At 43.6% G+C, this 17,507-nt stretch overlaps 1 protein-coding gene across 12 annotated transcripts in view; it reads right to left on the bottom strand.

Annotated features, from left to right (window-relative positions):
• ATXN1 (ataxin 1) overlaps positions 1-17,507 on the bottom strand; it is a 228,895-nt gene that overhangs the window by 194,928 nt on the left and 16,460 nt on the right. For 8 of the 12 annotated variants that reach the window (XM_052812484.1, XM_052812206.1, XM_052811321.1 and 5 more), the window contains exon 3: positions 2,358-2,455. The exons of 3 other annotated variants lie outside the window; for them this stretch is intronic. The gene's annotated coding sequence lies outside the window, so the exon portion shown is untranslated. Of the gene's footprint in view, positions 1-2,357; positions 2,456-14,306; positions 14,415-17,507 lie in introns of those variants that run through there. One more of the 12 variants, XM_052811880.1, reaches the window with a different exon arrangement.

Below are 17,507 nucleotides of genomic sequence, written 5' to 3' on the forward strand. Positions count from 1 at the left end.
GGCAGCTTTCCAGCACTGGCTCCCTCTGCTTGCCAAAATAGCAATGCCCTGCCCACGCCTCACTCTGACTTCTGCAGAAGATGCGCCTGCTTCCCAGGAGAGTTTACTCTCGCAATGCAGATGTGCTTCACTGAGGCAATCACATTCTGTTGCGTAATGTGACCCGGAATTAAACAGTATATGCTATTTGGTGCATTTTTAAAATGTAAACCAGAAGTTACTGCGGAGCTCAGTGACGCTGCCAAGAATGTTAACGCTATGATTTTAGCAGGGAAGAATATATCGTATCCTCCCTCCTCCCACAGCTTACTCTTGAGTCGTAATTTTGCTAAATCCTTTTGTACTTGTCAGTAAAATACAAAGTCACACATCTGTGTGACTTTCATTTTGATCTTCGCTGACTGTGGGTATCATCACTTCAGGACCTAACGTAGCCACACCAGCGGAAGACACAGGGTAGCTCTGAGAAGAACCCGGCAGGTGACTGCACCAAGGTGCACAGAATTGAACCATTCACCTCATGTCCTACGGAACTGGGGTAAAAAGAAAAAAAAAAAAAAATCAGAAACAGAACCCACAACTAACCATTTCCAGTCCCCTACGTGAACCGGGAGGAACAACACTGCAGATGCTGAGGCATACTTTGAATATGAATATACATACATTTATATTCTTCTTATAGTTTCCAGGAGTTGCACAATGCCATTCCTCTTTATAGGAATACAGGTCTTTTCTAAAATATATTATGCATAACCCAGTTTTCCATAGCGGGAAAACTCACCAAGGGAATACTATTTGCTCATACCAGAAATGTATCTCAAAATTACAGTAATTTATAGCCTCATTTTCATTGACAAATGAAATAATACCATTCTCTTTTGACAAATATCAGTACACTGAAAAAGTAATGAATAAATGACTATAAACAGGTATCAAATAAAGCCAACTATCAATCACTGCAACAAAATTTTAAGTAAATCATACGTAAAGTAAAAAAAGACTGAAGTAAAAACAAGCCATATAATCTGAAATCAAAATAAAAATCTATCATGCCAAAGCAGAAAAACACAATTCAGAGCACTAAAATACCACAACCTGTTAAATGACCAGTCATCTAACTGTTATTTGTAAAGCTCCAAGTATGCTAAACGAAGCCAAACGTAGAGATTCAGTGAAGTACTTAGGCATGTACCAAAGTACATCTGTATTTTAGAAACTTTTTTTTATGTGACAGAGAACTTAAAATTCTGGAACTGTTCATGCACACCTCTACAACGATTTCTTTTTAAGAGACAGAAAATACTCAGAAAGCGATCTGCACTGTCCACATTTTAGTATTACAAATCAAATCAGCATTCAGGCTAAACTGAATACATATTTCTGGAGACACATCAGAAAGAACCCCAAGGATTAGTCCTAACACAAAAGGATAAGGGAGTTGCCTGCTGTCATCATGCCAATTTTGCAGAACAGAAGAGTTAGCAAATGAGGCATGAAAAGATGTGAGCAAAGAAACTCATACCTGCAAAAAATGCAGCAATATTAGGTGTGCAAGAAAATTACAGTAAGTAGTATCAGGCCCAATCACAAGAAATGCTGACCAGCTGAAAGTCCTTTTGGCCTCAGTTGGAAATATGTAGCACCCTTAAGGCTAGTTAAACTTATAAGCTGTCCTAATTTAATGCTATAAATTAAATTTGAATATTCAGCACTTAACTTTTTAAGGCTCTGACCAATCTGAATCAACACTAAGGCACCAGCACTAGCTGAAGCTCTAGCTACATCAAGAAAATCTTCCCGTGTGCCTCCATTTCTATCTGTTACTGTAAAGTAAAGGATACAGTTCTCAATTTTTTAATTCCTTATAGTGATAGTAGCATCAAATGTACCTATGTTACTGCTTTAGGGAAAGCTCAAAAGCTCCTGTTTTGGGCTTTGAAAATCTCTCGTTAATGCAGCTGGTGGCTTTCAGAGTGCAATGACAAAGGGAGAGCATTATTGAAGCGCGTGGGTGCGTGCACACACACGTGCAGAGAAAGTGAAGAAGAAAGAGGCACACACTATATATTGTAATTCTCCAAACCTGAATATGGCAACTAACCACATTCAGTGCAGATGGACAGTCATGTTATGAAACAACACAGTTGACTCAACGCTACCACATTTAGCAAGGTGGGCTGACAGGGTTTCATATGGCAAAGGCTACCTCTGGAGGAGGGGGAAAGCTGAGATGGGGATGAGGAGTTCCACACCTGTCTGGAGATACCTTAAAAATCACTTTAAATTAATCTGATACATAAGATTCAACAAAAAAATAGGGAAAATAAATTAACTGAAGAGCAAAAGGCTTAACTTACTGAATAAGACACCACTTTAAGAGGTTTCCCACTTTCCCTGCTGTAAAGCACTTCTGAAAAATTCAGCCACTGAGCTACTGCTTTTCTTGACCTTTTCGCTGAAAGAGAGCAGAGTAAAAACAGGAAAGAGCTAAAATGATATGCAATAAAGGTGCTTCATGTTAGGAAAGTCTTTTGAGTCACTGTTGCAAATTCATTCTGTGTCAGGTTTGCTAATATAATGCTTGCTAAAGACTATCCATTAACAGCACCAGCAGTCAAAGCGAGTGTAATTGTCTCAGCTGTTGCAGCAACACCGTACGCACCATACCATGCAGCTATGTAGCATTTGCATCTGTTGCTAGTCTTCCACACCCAAAAGCTCACTTCATGTCTTATGATTAATTTATAATGCCCTGAGCCCCAAGGAGATTTGGTCTTCTGATTGCCCTTTTCTTAACAATAACACAAATAAACATGGAAATAAATCTATTGTCTGAGCAACCCTTCAACTAATTTTGTTCTTTGATGGTTTGGTTGATTTAGTATAGCTAGGAATCAAGAGTAAAGTGGATCGCAGCTTAATATAGAGTGTGGTTAATCTTCCCTTTGCATAATGCTGGTACACTATGGCCCAAATACCAGAGATTTATTTGATGTGTACATGCTTTCAAGCATTAGTAAACAAGTTGCAGCCCATTATGAAAGAAGAGCAGATCCAAACAGTTGTGAAGCTCTTTATGTACTAGACTGACACTGGCAGTGCAATATACTTATATTTTCATGTGTACTAGCTTTATAATTTTGGAGACTATTTCACCAAGAAGTATCATTTTTTAAAATACGACTAAAAATATGGCTGAGATCACTTCCCATGTCCTGATGCACTACTGTCTGAAGCATGACAGAACTGGCAGAGAGAGAGGCACAGTCTTCTTTTTCTCTTTTTCTTTCTTTAATTGATTTTATTCCTTGTAACATAGCCAAAAAGAGGAAAAACATATACTAGAGCCTCACAAATGTATAGACATGTTAATTCCCATGAAAAAACAAAAAGCAACTCACTTCTCATTTCTTATTCTTCCATTACTTTAAAGAATATGCTACAGAAGATACAGAAGTACTATACCAAATATCACAGAATTTTTTACTTTACTAGACCTATCAAATAAATTATTATCCTACATTCTGTAACTAAAACATTTTTGTTGTTGTTCAGGTACTAATTAAAATAAATTGGTCCTTTAAAAGCTGGTCGTAAGAGCAAAATATTAACATAAATAAAAATTATTTTTAATAATGCAGTTTCAAGCAACAGTACAGTGGAAGCACTTAAGTACACAAAAGTTACTTTTTGTAAGTGGCAGCACTTCCTGGATAAGAGACCCAGTGGGAGCCTATAGTATTTTAACACACAGAGGCAAAACCACCCAAGCTGTACTGTTAGGTATCAATAAACCACTCTCACAATACAGCGCATTTTTTCTACCTAGTAGAAGAAACACGATCTCACACTCAGGAACTAGCTTTAGAGGACAGTACCTAACTCCTTGCCCTCTCACATACATACATGATTTTCAGCAATTCCCCCAGTGTTTATACTACACTCACTGACACCCCAAGTAGGCTGCAACTGGACATCATCAGTCATTTGCCATATCTGGCCTAGATTTTATCCTGTTCTGCGCTGAACACTAACATGAGATGTCTCAGGAACAGTTGCCTCTGTTTCTTCCCCCCACAATAAATGAAGGCACGACAGAGAGAGAGAGAAAGTGGGGGCTGGAGGGGGAAAGACCTTTCAGTCAGACAACAATTGAAAAATCTCATCTACAGAGATGTAGAAAACCTACAGTCCTGGAGCAAGCTCTTCAGAGGAAGCCTCAAATCTTGGTGGCAACTATCAAATGGACATAAAAGTATATGCCTATGAAGGAGGTGCTGTGAGAACAAACACATCAGTGACTGAGAGACACCAGCATACCACAAAAGAGTAACACAGTAAGAAGAGAGGATGCCAGTGTCTCAGATAAGCAGTTAGGACCATGTTTACTTAAACTGTTCTGCTGAGCTGTTCCCATTTCAGGCAGATAACTTTGATTTAAGGAAGAGACTTGCAGTTCTGTCTTCATATTTTTTTTCCTTCAAAGCATGAAAGAACTTCCTTTTTCAAAACCAAATTAACAAAGTTTACATCCAAACCCTCTCAGTCCCCAAAATCTCAAATCTGAACTCTATTAAAAGCAGCAGTTAGTGCAGCCAAATGCTCCAACACTCTATTTAATAGCATATATTTCTAATGCCCCACTGCCTGAAGTCTATGATCTGGAAAACCAGCCAAGCACACCCACCCAAGAGCAATGACTGCTGCAGGGAAGACTCTGTTATCTCCCTTGCCTATGGCCCTCTGCCACTGCTGGCGTGACCAGACCAGGGACTCTCCAGCTGCAGGCAGCAGGCACACAGACCACCTCTCTGGCAGGAAGAAGCCTGAAGGAAGGAGACAAATTAGGAATCAAAGTTGTGCCTAGCATGTAAGCATACAGCTACTCTTTCAAACTTAAGGTCCTGCAGTTTTATGGGTGTGTTTTATTATTCGATTTTATTGGACCCTCCTTCTCCTAGCCTACTGCTTCCCTCATTTCACTTAGGGTTCCTCCCATTTGTTCCTATCTCACATCCTTCAGGCTGGAAGATTTCTCAGATCACTTCCCCAGTTTGACTACTAACAAACTCAATGGAAGAACTCCCTTGATGCCAGTGGGGACCAGAGTAGGCATTTGCCCCAAGCGCAGGTATGAGCATCCGGCACCCCCAGCAGTACTTCTCCCTAGTCAGCCTAAAGGTCGCTTGGGAAAAGCATTTTGATGAAGGCTTCACACTTGCCGGTCGTGACACTGGAAAATACAGTTCATGCTGTCTCCTGACAAAAAGCCACACCGCATGTTATTCTATACAAGGCGTACATGTAGGAAAGTAAAAATATCTTTTCTAGTAAGTTATGCAAAGCAGAAACAGCCTCCTGGTACTACTACAGCCGACTGGAAGCTAAAATGATACTAATTGCACAGTTCACTTGAACTCCAGCAAGGCTCCATGAGTCCTAGCTGTCCTAGCACAAAGAACACTGCCCGAGCGATCCCCCAGCGGGCACCTCCCTGCCACGGCGCGTGGGCAAGGCCCACCAAAGCACCAGGGGAACACATGCTAGGAAGGGCAGGCAGCTTTCCTGCCTGCCCCGTGGGCACGACCTGCCGCTCCTCCTCTGTCGCCCTGCACCGTGGCACCAACAGGCACAGGACAGAAACAAGGCCGTCCCCATCCGAGCGAGAATTTATTCCCATACGTGGCACAACTCTGTGCCCCATCTCTGACTTTTCTAAGCATCAAACCTCCTGCTGAAGAGCATTTTCCACTCTCTTGCCAGCCTGACTGCTCAAGATGAAGCAAAGTTGCGGATGACTCTGCAGCTCGTTCCATGTTATCATGCCAGTGGGTTGATGTGAATTCGCAACGAAGCAAGAGAGGCGGCACGCTCAGATATGAGCCAGGCTGAACTTTCAGGACTGGTTTCTCCTGTTTCAGGCCCATCTACCGGGCGTGCAGTGGAATTTTTATAAAGCTGTCAGAGATAGCGCAAAAAAGGAAAAAAATTATTATTTGCTTATATCTAAATAATGAAATGAGGGGTTTTTCACTTCCATACTTCAGTATCTCAAAAATGGCCAGGGGACTATTATCATTTACAAGGTCTGACGAATGGATGGATTCCCACAAACACAGACAGTAACAGTTTATTCTCCTTCATAATGAAAACAACCAGAAAATATTTTACACCAAAGGATGCTTTTTCCAGCAAACTCTCAAGTTTCTGAAAACAGCCATAACTCCAGTACTGCTCACAGAATGTTTGGTAACTTTACAGAAGATGTTGTATGTTAAATATTAATTTTTAAATAAATTCACTAAGCTACCCTACTGCGTTTTCAAAGTCACTCCATTTAATTACTCTATTAGATCAATAAAGAATTTTGGATATCAAAAAAATGCACATATATTCAAAGAGAAAGACAGAGATATCAACTGACTCAAAAAGGATAGGAAAGAAGCAGGAGAAATTATGTGGAAATGAATAAATGTAATTAATAATCTACAAAACAATCAGCACACCAAAAAGATAACTTTATCATCTCACTTCACCTGAGGAAAAGTTGAGCAGGCTTTCAATCTTCTTCCATTTGCAAGCTCCCTAAGGTTTTCCCAGTAAAAGTGAAGCCTCCACAGAGCAACTGGGCACCAGCTGACAGCCAGCTTGCTTTCCTGAGTCACTGCTCTTCAAAGGCAAGCTCTCAGTCAACTGGTTCACAGACCACAGTCACTGGTCACTATTGCCACCACAGAGTACAAACTAAAAACCACCATTACATTGCAAACCAATTAACCAATGTAACCAACAACGCTCTGCAGTATGCAACCTCCAGCAAAGACTGCAACGGCGTGTACTTTCCCTGCAGTCACGCACGCGCGGTGCAACACTGTCGTCATATCCATGATACCACGTTGTATCCAGCTACCCCAAAGGGGCAAGGTCCCTAGAGGGCAGAAAAATTTGGGTTACAGACATTACGCAACATTTGGGGTGTATTTAAACAAATGCCAGGCTTAGCAATTAATTGCCTTAATATTTTCCAGGTATCCTGAAAGCGTGCAGAAGGCGTGCAGGCTCACAGGCAGCCCCCACACGCCTCATCCCTCTTTCTGACCCACGTCCCGGCTGCACCACCGGCATCGGGCACCCACAAGCGCACGCTCTCGGGATAAACCTGACCCCGCAGCAGCTCGGAGCAGCGGAAGAAGCCCTGTGAGGAGCAGCCGCTGCTCCAGAACGCCAAGCGCAGCGTGGTCCCGCGAGCGGGGAGCCCCTCGCCGCACGCCCACCTGCTCCAGGAAAGGCGGCAGGGCCGGGGTTCAGAAAGGCGGGCAGGGCAGGGGAAGCGGCCAGCCTCGAGCGCGCACCCACGGGTGCTCGGGGGGACGCGGGTGGTGGTGTTCGGCCAGGAGCCCTGCGGCCAGGGGCAAGCCCAGGGCCCTCCTTGACCCCAGGGGCTTCGGGAAAGGCTGGACGGGCCCCGCCACCAGCACCTCCCCACAGTGCAGCTCGCCCAAGGTGGGGGGGGGGGGGGGGGGGGGGGCAGGAGACACCCCTGCCCTGCAGCCCCCGGGAAAGCCAAATGCCCAAAATGTGGTGGACTTGCTTAAGGTGGGGGATGGATTTATCACTAAGGCTAGTGGGATACCTACAGGAGTGAGATACAGGTATAACAAATGCGTTTCTATTTAGCGCTCTTTATCACTCAAAAATCCTACAAATACCATACACAAAGCAGCTCACCAAAATGTAACAACAAAGCACGGGCAGGGGCAGACGGGAAAAATGAAAATCTGGTCACCCACCCCCAGGCAGCTCCCCGTCCCTCAACAGCACACAGGCAGGTGAGACCCCGGCTTTCACCATTTCAGGTGAAAGACCCCAGCACTCCCATAACCCACCCCCCCAGTCTCCAAAATGTCCCCCTGGGAAGGACAGATGTCAGTCTACTCTCCCAGGGTTTGAAGCCCTACTCCCAAGGGTTCACATGTAATTAGGTAGCTCTGACCAGAGACGTGAGCAACTTATTTCTCCTTGTCCAAATAATGCCAGGTGAAACATCTCCAGATTAAACTACATGAGGCCCTCTGGTCTTGCACACACCTCTTCTTAGCCGTCAATTTTTCTAAAAGGCAGGGTAATAAACTGCACTCGGGGAGGCAGGGCTATTCAGCTAACAGGCTTCGGTACTTCACAGGTATGAATGAACAGGACAGCAATAATGTTAAAAAAAAAAAAACTTTCTGGGTCACAGTCCTGACTGCAATGTTTTAAAATCACTAGCTGGGAAACTCACTCCCCAGATGGCTAATGATTCAGCTTTGAAAGCAAATATTTAATAATTATTTAGTAGAGGGAAGTTGTGGACAGTTACACCCCAGGGTATTTCCAGAAATGACAAGTATTTTAAAATGCAAATTCACAAATTCTGCAAATTCTGCAGCATACATAATTTGAATATCTAGTGTACATCCTGGCCACATACCATATTGCTAGCAAATACCACAGTGCAAACAGTTTTTCCAGGACTACATATAGCCCCAGTGACACGTTAGAATGTAGTTTTAAACAATAATACAAAGAAAAAAAGCATGTTGTATATGGCATGCTTTGGAGCAGTTACCATATGCTCTGTCAATAATCTATGGATTAATAGGGCCCTGATGTACAATAACATGTTGGCCACTCACAGCTCCATGGAAGATTATTCCATTCACCATGAAAGTTAGCTGAGGATTAGGCATATGTCACAATTTTTCATTCATATTTTTAACTTGGTCAGCTCTAAGATACTACAGTTGGGTTTTAGGGGGTTTTTATTATTCTTATTCTTTAAAGGTCTGATCCTAATTCCATTAATTTGCACTAACATCAAGGGAGCAGGTTCAGGTACTAAATCAGAAGATTAATGCTATCTTAACAATTTACTTCTGTGTCCCTAAGAGCAGCTATATTAGAGCATTTAAAAAAAAAAAAATTCATTTAACCTATTATCCTACCACTGACAGTAGATGTAGCTGATGCTTTGGGAAACAGAGGACATATAGGATGTAAAAAAAGTAATTTGTTTCAGTATGATTACTCCCAGTTTGGTCTGTGTTTCTGGGCAGTTCAAACTCAAGATTCTTTTCTAAATCTTGGTGTTAGGAACAGACAGTAAAATAGATCTATATAATCATATGCAACAGCAACCCATCTCGTAACAGGCCAAAGTCTCCTCAGTATTTTCTTGGTTTTTATTTAGAACAGAGGTCTGGATAGTCAGGCGAACAGCTAGCCACAAAATAAAATGTCATTTACTAGTTACAACCTAACCTAAGGTGTGGGAGATTCACCTTCCACTCTTTTTAGCTCTAGAGACTCCCCATACAATCATTAGCATTTGTGCCTGGGCAAAATTACTTCAAAATAGTAACAAACTGGAATGCTTCCAGGACAGTATTTTCCATCCACTCTGTACATGCCGTGAATCACCTTACAAACAGCACAGCCCTGCAGAGTAACATCTCCATGTGTTACTATCTTGTCCAGGTCTCCTTAGTGAAAATGAGATTGTCCCTAACGGATTCAACAACTCAGGCAGGCTGAAACACCATTGGCATCACCTGGGGGTCAGGAGTCTGCCTAGTCTGTATATGCACAGCAGCAGCAGGGGATTTGCAGTTAACAGAAGTGCTGTTCTTTCACTCTTTGGACAGGAATGCTGACAACTGCCAGGGATCCGGGATTCCCCAACATCCCCCTGCAAAAGGTACCTCAGAGGGGTTATTTCTGTGTGGGTTACCACCGCTGAGACACAAAGGCATTGCAACGGTTCTAGCGACCTGCCCGATTCCTCCTCCTACTTACAGTGGGTAACATGCAGCTAAAGGGAGCTGCTTACACTTGGCAAAGCAGAATGGTGCCACTTTAGCATAAATATGTTGCAGCACCTACAGCTATGAGTATATAAATATTTCAGAAGGTAAACTGTATTTTCGTTTTGGTTGGTTGGTTTTTAAATACATACCTATCTTTTTAATTTGTCTGGTAAGCAGTTTGCGCAGAAAGGAGTACTATACAGTGCAAAAGTATGCTAAAATTGCATTTGCATTCTAAAGATAAAAGTTACCATTAATCACATCTGAAAATATGAGTCTGAAAGCGCAAGATATATTTTTGAAGGGAAAAAGAAGTCACAACTACCAAAACACTTTCAGAAAGGAGGCTGACAAACTTTTCCTTCCTGTCCCCAAAAAAAGAAAACTCCTTTAACTAGCTTGCACATAGCTAAAAAGCTAAAATCAAACTGGCGCAACCTATGCCAGCAGTAGAAAGCCAAAAATGTGCTCTACATACTCCATGATAAGGAATTTTGAAAAGCAATGTACCTATCAGCACTATCACCAGCTAAGTGACTTACCAAATCATCTACATAGCAACATAATTGCCAAAAGCTATCAAGAAATTTATCAACAGTGGGGTAGCGTCCACAACAACACTGCACTACACAGAGCGACAGAACAGAAATATTCCTGTTCCTCATGTGGTCTTGGCTTTCGCTGGCCTCTTCTGTTTGCAAAGTATCATTAGTGATTTTTCACCAGTCTCCATCCTTATTTTGCACCCTCTTTGGGGGAAGTTTGTTCCACTGTAAAAGCAAAGAGGTCCTTGGGCTCCATCATGTAGGTAGGCTGCAACTTACTGTGTATTTGTATGTGAAGTGCTATATTCTCCTGATCTCACCACACATTTTTCTAAGAACCAGGCAAGCCATCACGAACTTACACTAAGGGACTGTGCAAACACTCATCTGCACACAGATGTGGGGAAAGCAAGCTTGCTTGTTAAAAAGGGAGAGTCAGCCCTACTTTATGCTTAGAAAAGAAAGGTGTCTCTCTAATAAAGTAACCCATAGCCAAATCTTGACATTACACAAGATAACTTACAATACATCTCAAGCAAGTTTGAGAATGGACAGTAAAGACTATACATCCCCATGCGTCTTTTCTTGAACCCACATACACTCATATATTTGTACAAGCGAATCCAAAACACTTTGTAGCCCTGTGCTATTCATAGAATCATGGAATCATTTAGGTTGGAAAAGATCTTCAAGATCATTGAGTCCAACCATCATCCATGCCCACTAAACCATGTTATGGAGTACCCCGTCTACACGCTTTTTGAATACCTCCAGGGATGGTGACTCGACCACTTCCCTGGGCAGCCTATTCCAATGTATGACAACCCACTCAGTAAAGAAATTTTTCCTAATATCTAACCTAAATCTCCCTTGCCGCAACTTGAGGCCATTTCCTCTCATCTTATCACTAGTTACTTGATAGAAGGGACCAACACCCACCTCACTACAACCCCCCTTCAGGTAGTTGTAGAGAGCGATAAGGTCTCCCCTCAGCCTCCTTTTCTCCAGACTAAACAACCCCAGTTCCCTCAGCCACTCCTCATAAGACTTGTGCTCTAGACCCTTCACCAGCTTCGTTGCCCTCCTCTGGACACGCTCCAGCCCCTCAATGTCTTTCCTGCAGTGAGGGGCCCAAAACTGAACACAGCACTCGAGGTGCGGCCTCACCAGTGCCCAGTACAGGGGGACGATCACCTCCCTGCTCCTGCTGGCCACACTATTTCTGATACAGGCCAGGATGCCGTTGGCCTTCTTGGCCACCTGGGCACACTGCTGGCTCATATTCAGCCGGCTGTCAACCAGCACCCCCAGGTCTTTCTCTGCCGGGCAGCTTTCCAGCCACTCTTCCCCAAGCCTGTAGTGTTACATGAGGTTGCTGTGACCCAAGTGCAGGACCCGGCACTTGGCCTTGTTGAACCTCATACGACTGGCCTCAGCCCATCGATCCAGCCTGTCCAGATCCCTCTGTAGAGCCTTCCCACCCTCGAGCAGATCCACCCTCCCACCCAACTTGGTGTCATCTGCAAACTTGCTGAGGGTGCACTCGATCCGCTCATCCAGATCATTGATAAAGATATTAGAAGGGGGCCCAACACCGAGCCCTGGGGAACACCACTTGCAACCCACTGCCAACTGGATTTCAGCCCATTCACCCCATTCACCATTAACCTTTTTGAGACAGTCTTCATCAAATAGCAAATGGGGGAGGAGGGGGGAAGACAGAAATGACAGAAAAACATCTCTTTGCTTCCAACTTTACCTGTATAGGGATATTCCCAAAACTGGAAATAAAATGCCCAAACCTGAAAGGTAATTTTGCCCCAGTTTTCATAAGGCATTTTTTCAACCTATCTGAAGCGGTTTAAAACTTTTCTGTCTTTATCTGATCAAAATGCTGTCCTTCCTCCTGCAGTCCTGGCATTCTTTGTGTTGAGACTGTTTCAGTATCAGTATTAATATTCAAATGTCAAGTCTGTGACACTACATTTCCTGTGCTATTTAAAGCATTCAGAACAATTATTATCCATGAAATATTAAACAGTAAATTTTTGCTACCTGCTTACAATTTCAGCAGCCCTAGCTGTGACAGAACAGCACTTACACCAGTCACATGCAATTTTACATAGAGATGTATTGTTCGGCTTTTCTAGCAGTACTCATACATCTCCCCAAATTGGCTTTTGTTGTTTTTAGCAAAGCTACACACTTATTCTTTTTCTGTGCCCCGAACAGCAATTGAATTTATAGTATTTAGTATTGCAGACTTTTGTTCCACATATATTCCCTAACTGATAGCAACTTTAACACATAATGAACCACCAAGCTTTTTTATTTCAATATTTATGGAATAGTAATTCTTTCCTCTACCATTTCTACTGCTCTTAAAAAAAAATCTTTTATTTTTGCTTTTTTTTTCCTGTTTCAGTACTTAGTTGAGTCTCTTTCTTTTGTAATTATCTAGACTGTGGTTACATATCTTTGGCTATAAGGGGTATTTTTATTATAACATGCAGGTGTCTTCAAAAGCAACATACATTAGAGCTGCACAGCTGAGAATGCACTGAACTTCTACTCCTTCCTACCAAGTTGGCAAAGTTTTGGAGAAGCTTTCATAAATAGTACAAACTGAAAATAATGAATGCCCATTGCTGTATACAGAAAGGTGCGTGTTAATTAGATATATACATTTTTCTCCTTGGCAAAGAACAGCTTTATGAGGAATGCACATAAACCACATTGAGCTTTCCATTAATAGACAACACTACAAGCTACAGATCAAAATGAAATATCCCAAATAAAGAAATCAAAGAAAGCTTTATTTTCAGTATATGGCTTGATCATGCCATAAAGTTCTTCAGTATCGTTGTACAGGTCAGTTATTTCCACTGTTCTCCCCTCCAAAACTGGAGGCTGATTTCAGAACATGCATGCTTCTTTCAGTCTTAATTAACTTCACTCCAAATTTGAGCCAAAGGGGTCTGATCCTAACCCTCCAAAAGTCAAGAGGAATGCCAGTGGGAACGGGGCCTAAAACAACATGTCTACAGTAGTCAACAGCTCTGAGTTATATAAATACTTGCTAGTATCTCTATACTGACTGGTCATCAACATTTCCATTATAATCCTTGTACTTAGGGACATCTGTATGTTGGATGCTATCCATACTTCTCTCCAGCCAGCTGAAAGGAATTGGTTTTGAGTGATACAAGGCACTCCCTCTCCTCAGGAGACCTGCAGACAACTAACAGAACCCTCATTTTTCACACAAATCGACAGGATCCTACCATCTTACCTGCTTTGCTACAATGTGCTTTTACAGGGTCATAAAAGGAAGCTTTGGTTTTGTTTCAGGAAATCAAGGGCTACCAGCTTTTTCATGTAGTATGTCATGATCTGAAATAATCAGGGCTAGAAGTGCAATAATGAGGTTTAAACAACAGCTCATGAATAATGTGCCCTGCAATTCTTCCATCATTCTGTTTACACTGCAATGAGAGTTATAAATGAAGTAATAAACAGCAAAATCCAGTCTGCCAAAATAAGGAGCCTGTCACAAATGCTTTTTAAAAAATAGCAGGGGTAATACTAACATCACAACCAGTATTATTCCCACTCCAATCAGTGAAACCGTCCTTAAATTTGATCTCCTGTTGCACCCCAAGGACTGCTGTGCTTGTCTACAGAACCACAGCACTATTATAGCTGAACTTGTTATTTTAAAGTGTTTGAAGTACCTTGAGCATGATAGAAAACACAGAAAAACAAATTCCATTGGACAATGTGCAATTTATACTAATGTTAATTAATTCACATTCACAACATAAGCTGAAGCTGTTCCAAAAAACCCATTATGGTATATTCTGAGAACAAGTACTAGGAGCAAAACACAAAACTTGGCTTAGTTTAATCAACATACCAACTTTATACATCCTTCTACAATGAGCCTGAGTCCTCCATCTCCTTCCTGCTCCTGGAGGGATGCTAGTATTAGGCCCACCAAACTGCATTGATCAAGAATCAGCTCTGGAAGTAATTCTCCATCTTTCTGCAGAAATGAGTTGTTAAGGGGACCAATATTAACAACTTTTAGGAGTGATATGGGTAAAATGTGAGTGGAACTGCTTCATGCCCTAGCTGAGAGGTCTAGCTGAAGGACCGGGCATACATGTTGCCCTAAGCTTTTACAGTAAAATATGATTGTTCCTTCTCTTGCCCTTCCAGGACTCCTCCGCATCTACTCATTCATCTTCAGGCCTCCCTGGGCACCTGGAGGCCGAACCACATGACAGACAGGCATTTGCAAAATGGTCCTACCACCAGCCCCCCCTGAATTCCAACTGCTTGCCCATGTAAGCTATAACCCTGCTGAGGAGAACTTGCTCTGAGACCCCAGAGCACTCCGCTGTGCAGAAGCTGGGCCAGAAACAGCGTGACGGACACCAGTAACACGGCACTAGCTAAGTGAGGTGAACCCTACGTGGAGGCTCATAGCAGGCTCTTTCTCCAAGGCTGAAGCTTCTCAGTGTTTTATCTGAGGTACGAACACTCAGAGCTTATACATTTATGTTGACAGGTGAAGAGCTTTGCTCCCAGTAGTAACCACAATTTCTTTTAAAGTCCTGAACTGAAGTTAAGAGAAGACCCAGGTCAGTATTCACACATCACAGCCTTTCTCAAACACAAGACAACAAAAAGAACAGCAACAAAAAGCCCAGCTACAGAGTAAACCCCACTTACACGCACCACAAAAGCTCTCATTTTCCACGCCCATCCAAGAACACAAATTGTCCAGAGACTGAATACCGGCTCTCCGCAAAGGATCTCTGAGCCCATCGGAGCGTCTCAGCTCCCTGCCAGCCTGCCGGCTCCAAACAACCAGGCCCTTGCATGTAACAGAACTGCCCTCAGCCAGCTACAGCAATGCGCTTAGCATCCAGACAGTGGCTTCTTTTCATTGCACACCTATTTGTACAGGTCTCTCTAAAACACGCACACGAAAACTTTACCAGTAGGAAGGGAAATCAGTGGCTACAACTGCAAAGCGCCGTGTTGCTAGCCAGAGGCAAAGAACGTGCAATCCGATGCTGAATGACTGCCAGCGAGGAGGAGTCCCAGCTTAAGGCCTCAAAACCGCTTGGAAAGCTGTTGCCTGGCTGATTAAGTCCCTACCGAAAGGGCAAGGCTTCAGAGCAGTGTGCGCAGCAGATTAAACGCGTGGCTCCCAGCACCGCCAGCAGAAGCTGCAGATCCGAACCGCCACGCGTACCCTGCAAATGCACCCTGGTGCGTACTCGCGCCGTAACGCGCCTCTGAGCTCCGCTCTTACAAAAATAATAGCCTTATCAGTGAAACCATAGTCCATGGGCAGCGACCGCAACATGTGCTAAACTCCCTCTGAAATGAGCTGGTCCGTAAGAAATTTTAAAAGCCAAGTGAAGGATGTGGTAAAACTCCTATCAAAAAAAATAGTAAGGGCAGTGTCTCTCGGAAAAAAAGGGACAATTTGGCATTTGCTGTGTGTACAAGATGTCTTCATACACTTTCCTGATTCCTTGCCAGTAACTATTCAAAAAGGACCACTTAACAAGCAAACAGGTCTTCAGCACAACAAATAATAAAAAAGAGAGCAAAGCTTGTGCTATTTAAATATCATGAAACATTCTGCTAATCATGCACAGATGGAAGTACAGACGCTTCTGCCAGACGCCTTGTTCAGAAACTTTGCTCTATTTTTAATTATTTGATGCACAGAGGACCTGTTTGCTGATTAAAAGGGCACTGCCTTTAAAAGGACTCCATCAATATGGAGTCTAGTCTTGTTTTTATTGGAGGATTTCTAGTAGTAACTGTGATGGGTTAACCCTGGCTGGATGCCAGGTGCCCACCAGAGCTGTTCTATCACTCCCCCTCCTTCTCAACTGGACAGGGGAGAGAAAAATATAACAAAGAGCTTGTGGGTCGAGATAAGGATAGGAGAGATCACTCACCAATTACCGTCACGGGCAAAACAGACTCAGTTTGGGGAAAAATTAACTTGATTTATTACAAATCAACCGGAGTAGGGTAATGAGAAATAAAACCAAATCTCAGAACACCTTCCCTCCACCCCTCCCTTCTTCCCGGGCACAACTTCACTCCCGGATTCTCTACCACCCCCCCCCCCAGCGGCACAGGGGGACGGGGATGGGGTTTACGGTCAGTTCATCACACGTTATTTTCTGCCGCTTCATCCCCCTCAGGGGGAGGACTCATCACACTCTTCCCCTGCTCCAGCGTGGGGTCCCACCCACGGGAGACAGTCCTCCACGAACTTCTCCAACGTGGGTCCTTCCCACGGGCTGCAGTTCTTCACGAACTGCTCCAGCATGGGTCCTTTCCACGGTGTGCAGTCCTTCAGGCACAGACTGCTCCAGCGTGAGCCCCCCACGGGGTCACAAGTCCTGCCAGAAAAACTGCTCCGTGGGCTCCTCTCTCCACAGATCCGCAGGTCCTGCCAGGAACCTGCTCCAGCGCGGGGTTCCCATGGGGTCACAGCCTCCTTCGGGAACCCACCTGCTCCGGCGTGGGGTCCTCCACGGGCTGCAGGTGGATATCTGCTCCGGCGCCTGGAGCATCTCCTCCCCCTCCTTCTTCACTGACCTTGGTGTCCGCAGGGTTGTTTCTCTTACATGTTCTCACTCCTCTCTCCGGCTGCCGAATACCGCCGTCCCAACTTTTTTTCCTTCTTAAAAATGTTATCACAGAGGCGTTACCACTATCGCTGATTGGCTCGGCCTTGGCCGGTGGCGGGTCTGTCTTAGAGCCGGCTGGTATGGGCTCTGTCGAACACAGGGGAAGCTTCCAGCAGCTTCTTACAGAAGCCACCCCTGTAACCCCACCCGCTACCAAAACCTTGCCACACAAAACCAATACAGTAACTCATACCTCCAAGCTCCCTGCACCAATTTTTATAACCTTATAAGCATGTGGTTGGGTTTTTTTCAGATGCTTCTCTCACCTTGGGAAACTGTCTACTTACAGGAAAAGTGAAACTAACTATACTCAAGCTATTGTGAAACACACTGAGTAAATCCATTTGGAAAATGTGTATTTTCCTCTAATATCCTTTAGTTTGTAT

Source organism: Harpia harpyja, chromosome 1 (genome assembly GCF_026419915.1).
Source record: "Harpia harpyja isolate bHarHar1 chromosome 1, bHarHar1 primary haplotype, whole genome shotgun sequence".
In the NCBI taxonomy this organism is placed as follows: Eukaryota; Metazoa; Chordata; class Aves; order Accipitriformes; family Accipitridae; genus Harpia; species Harpia harpyja.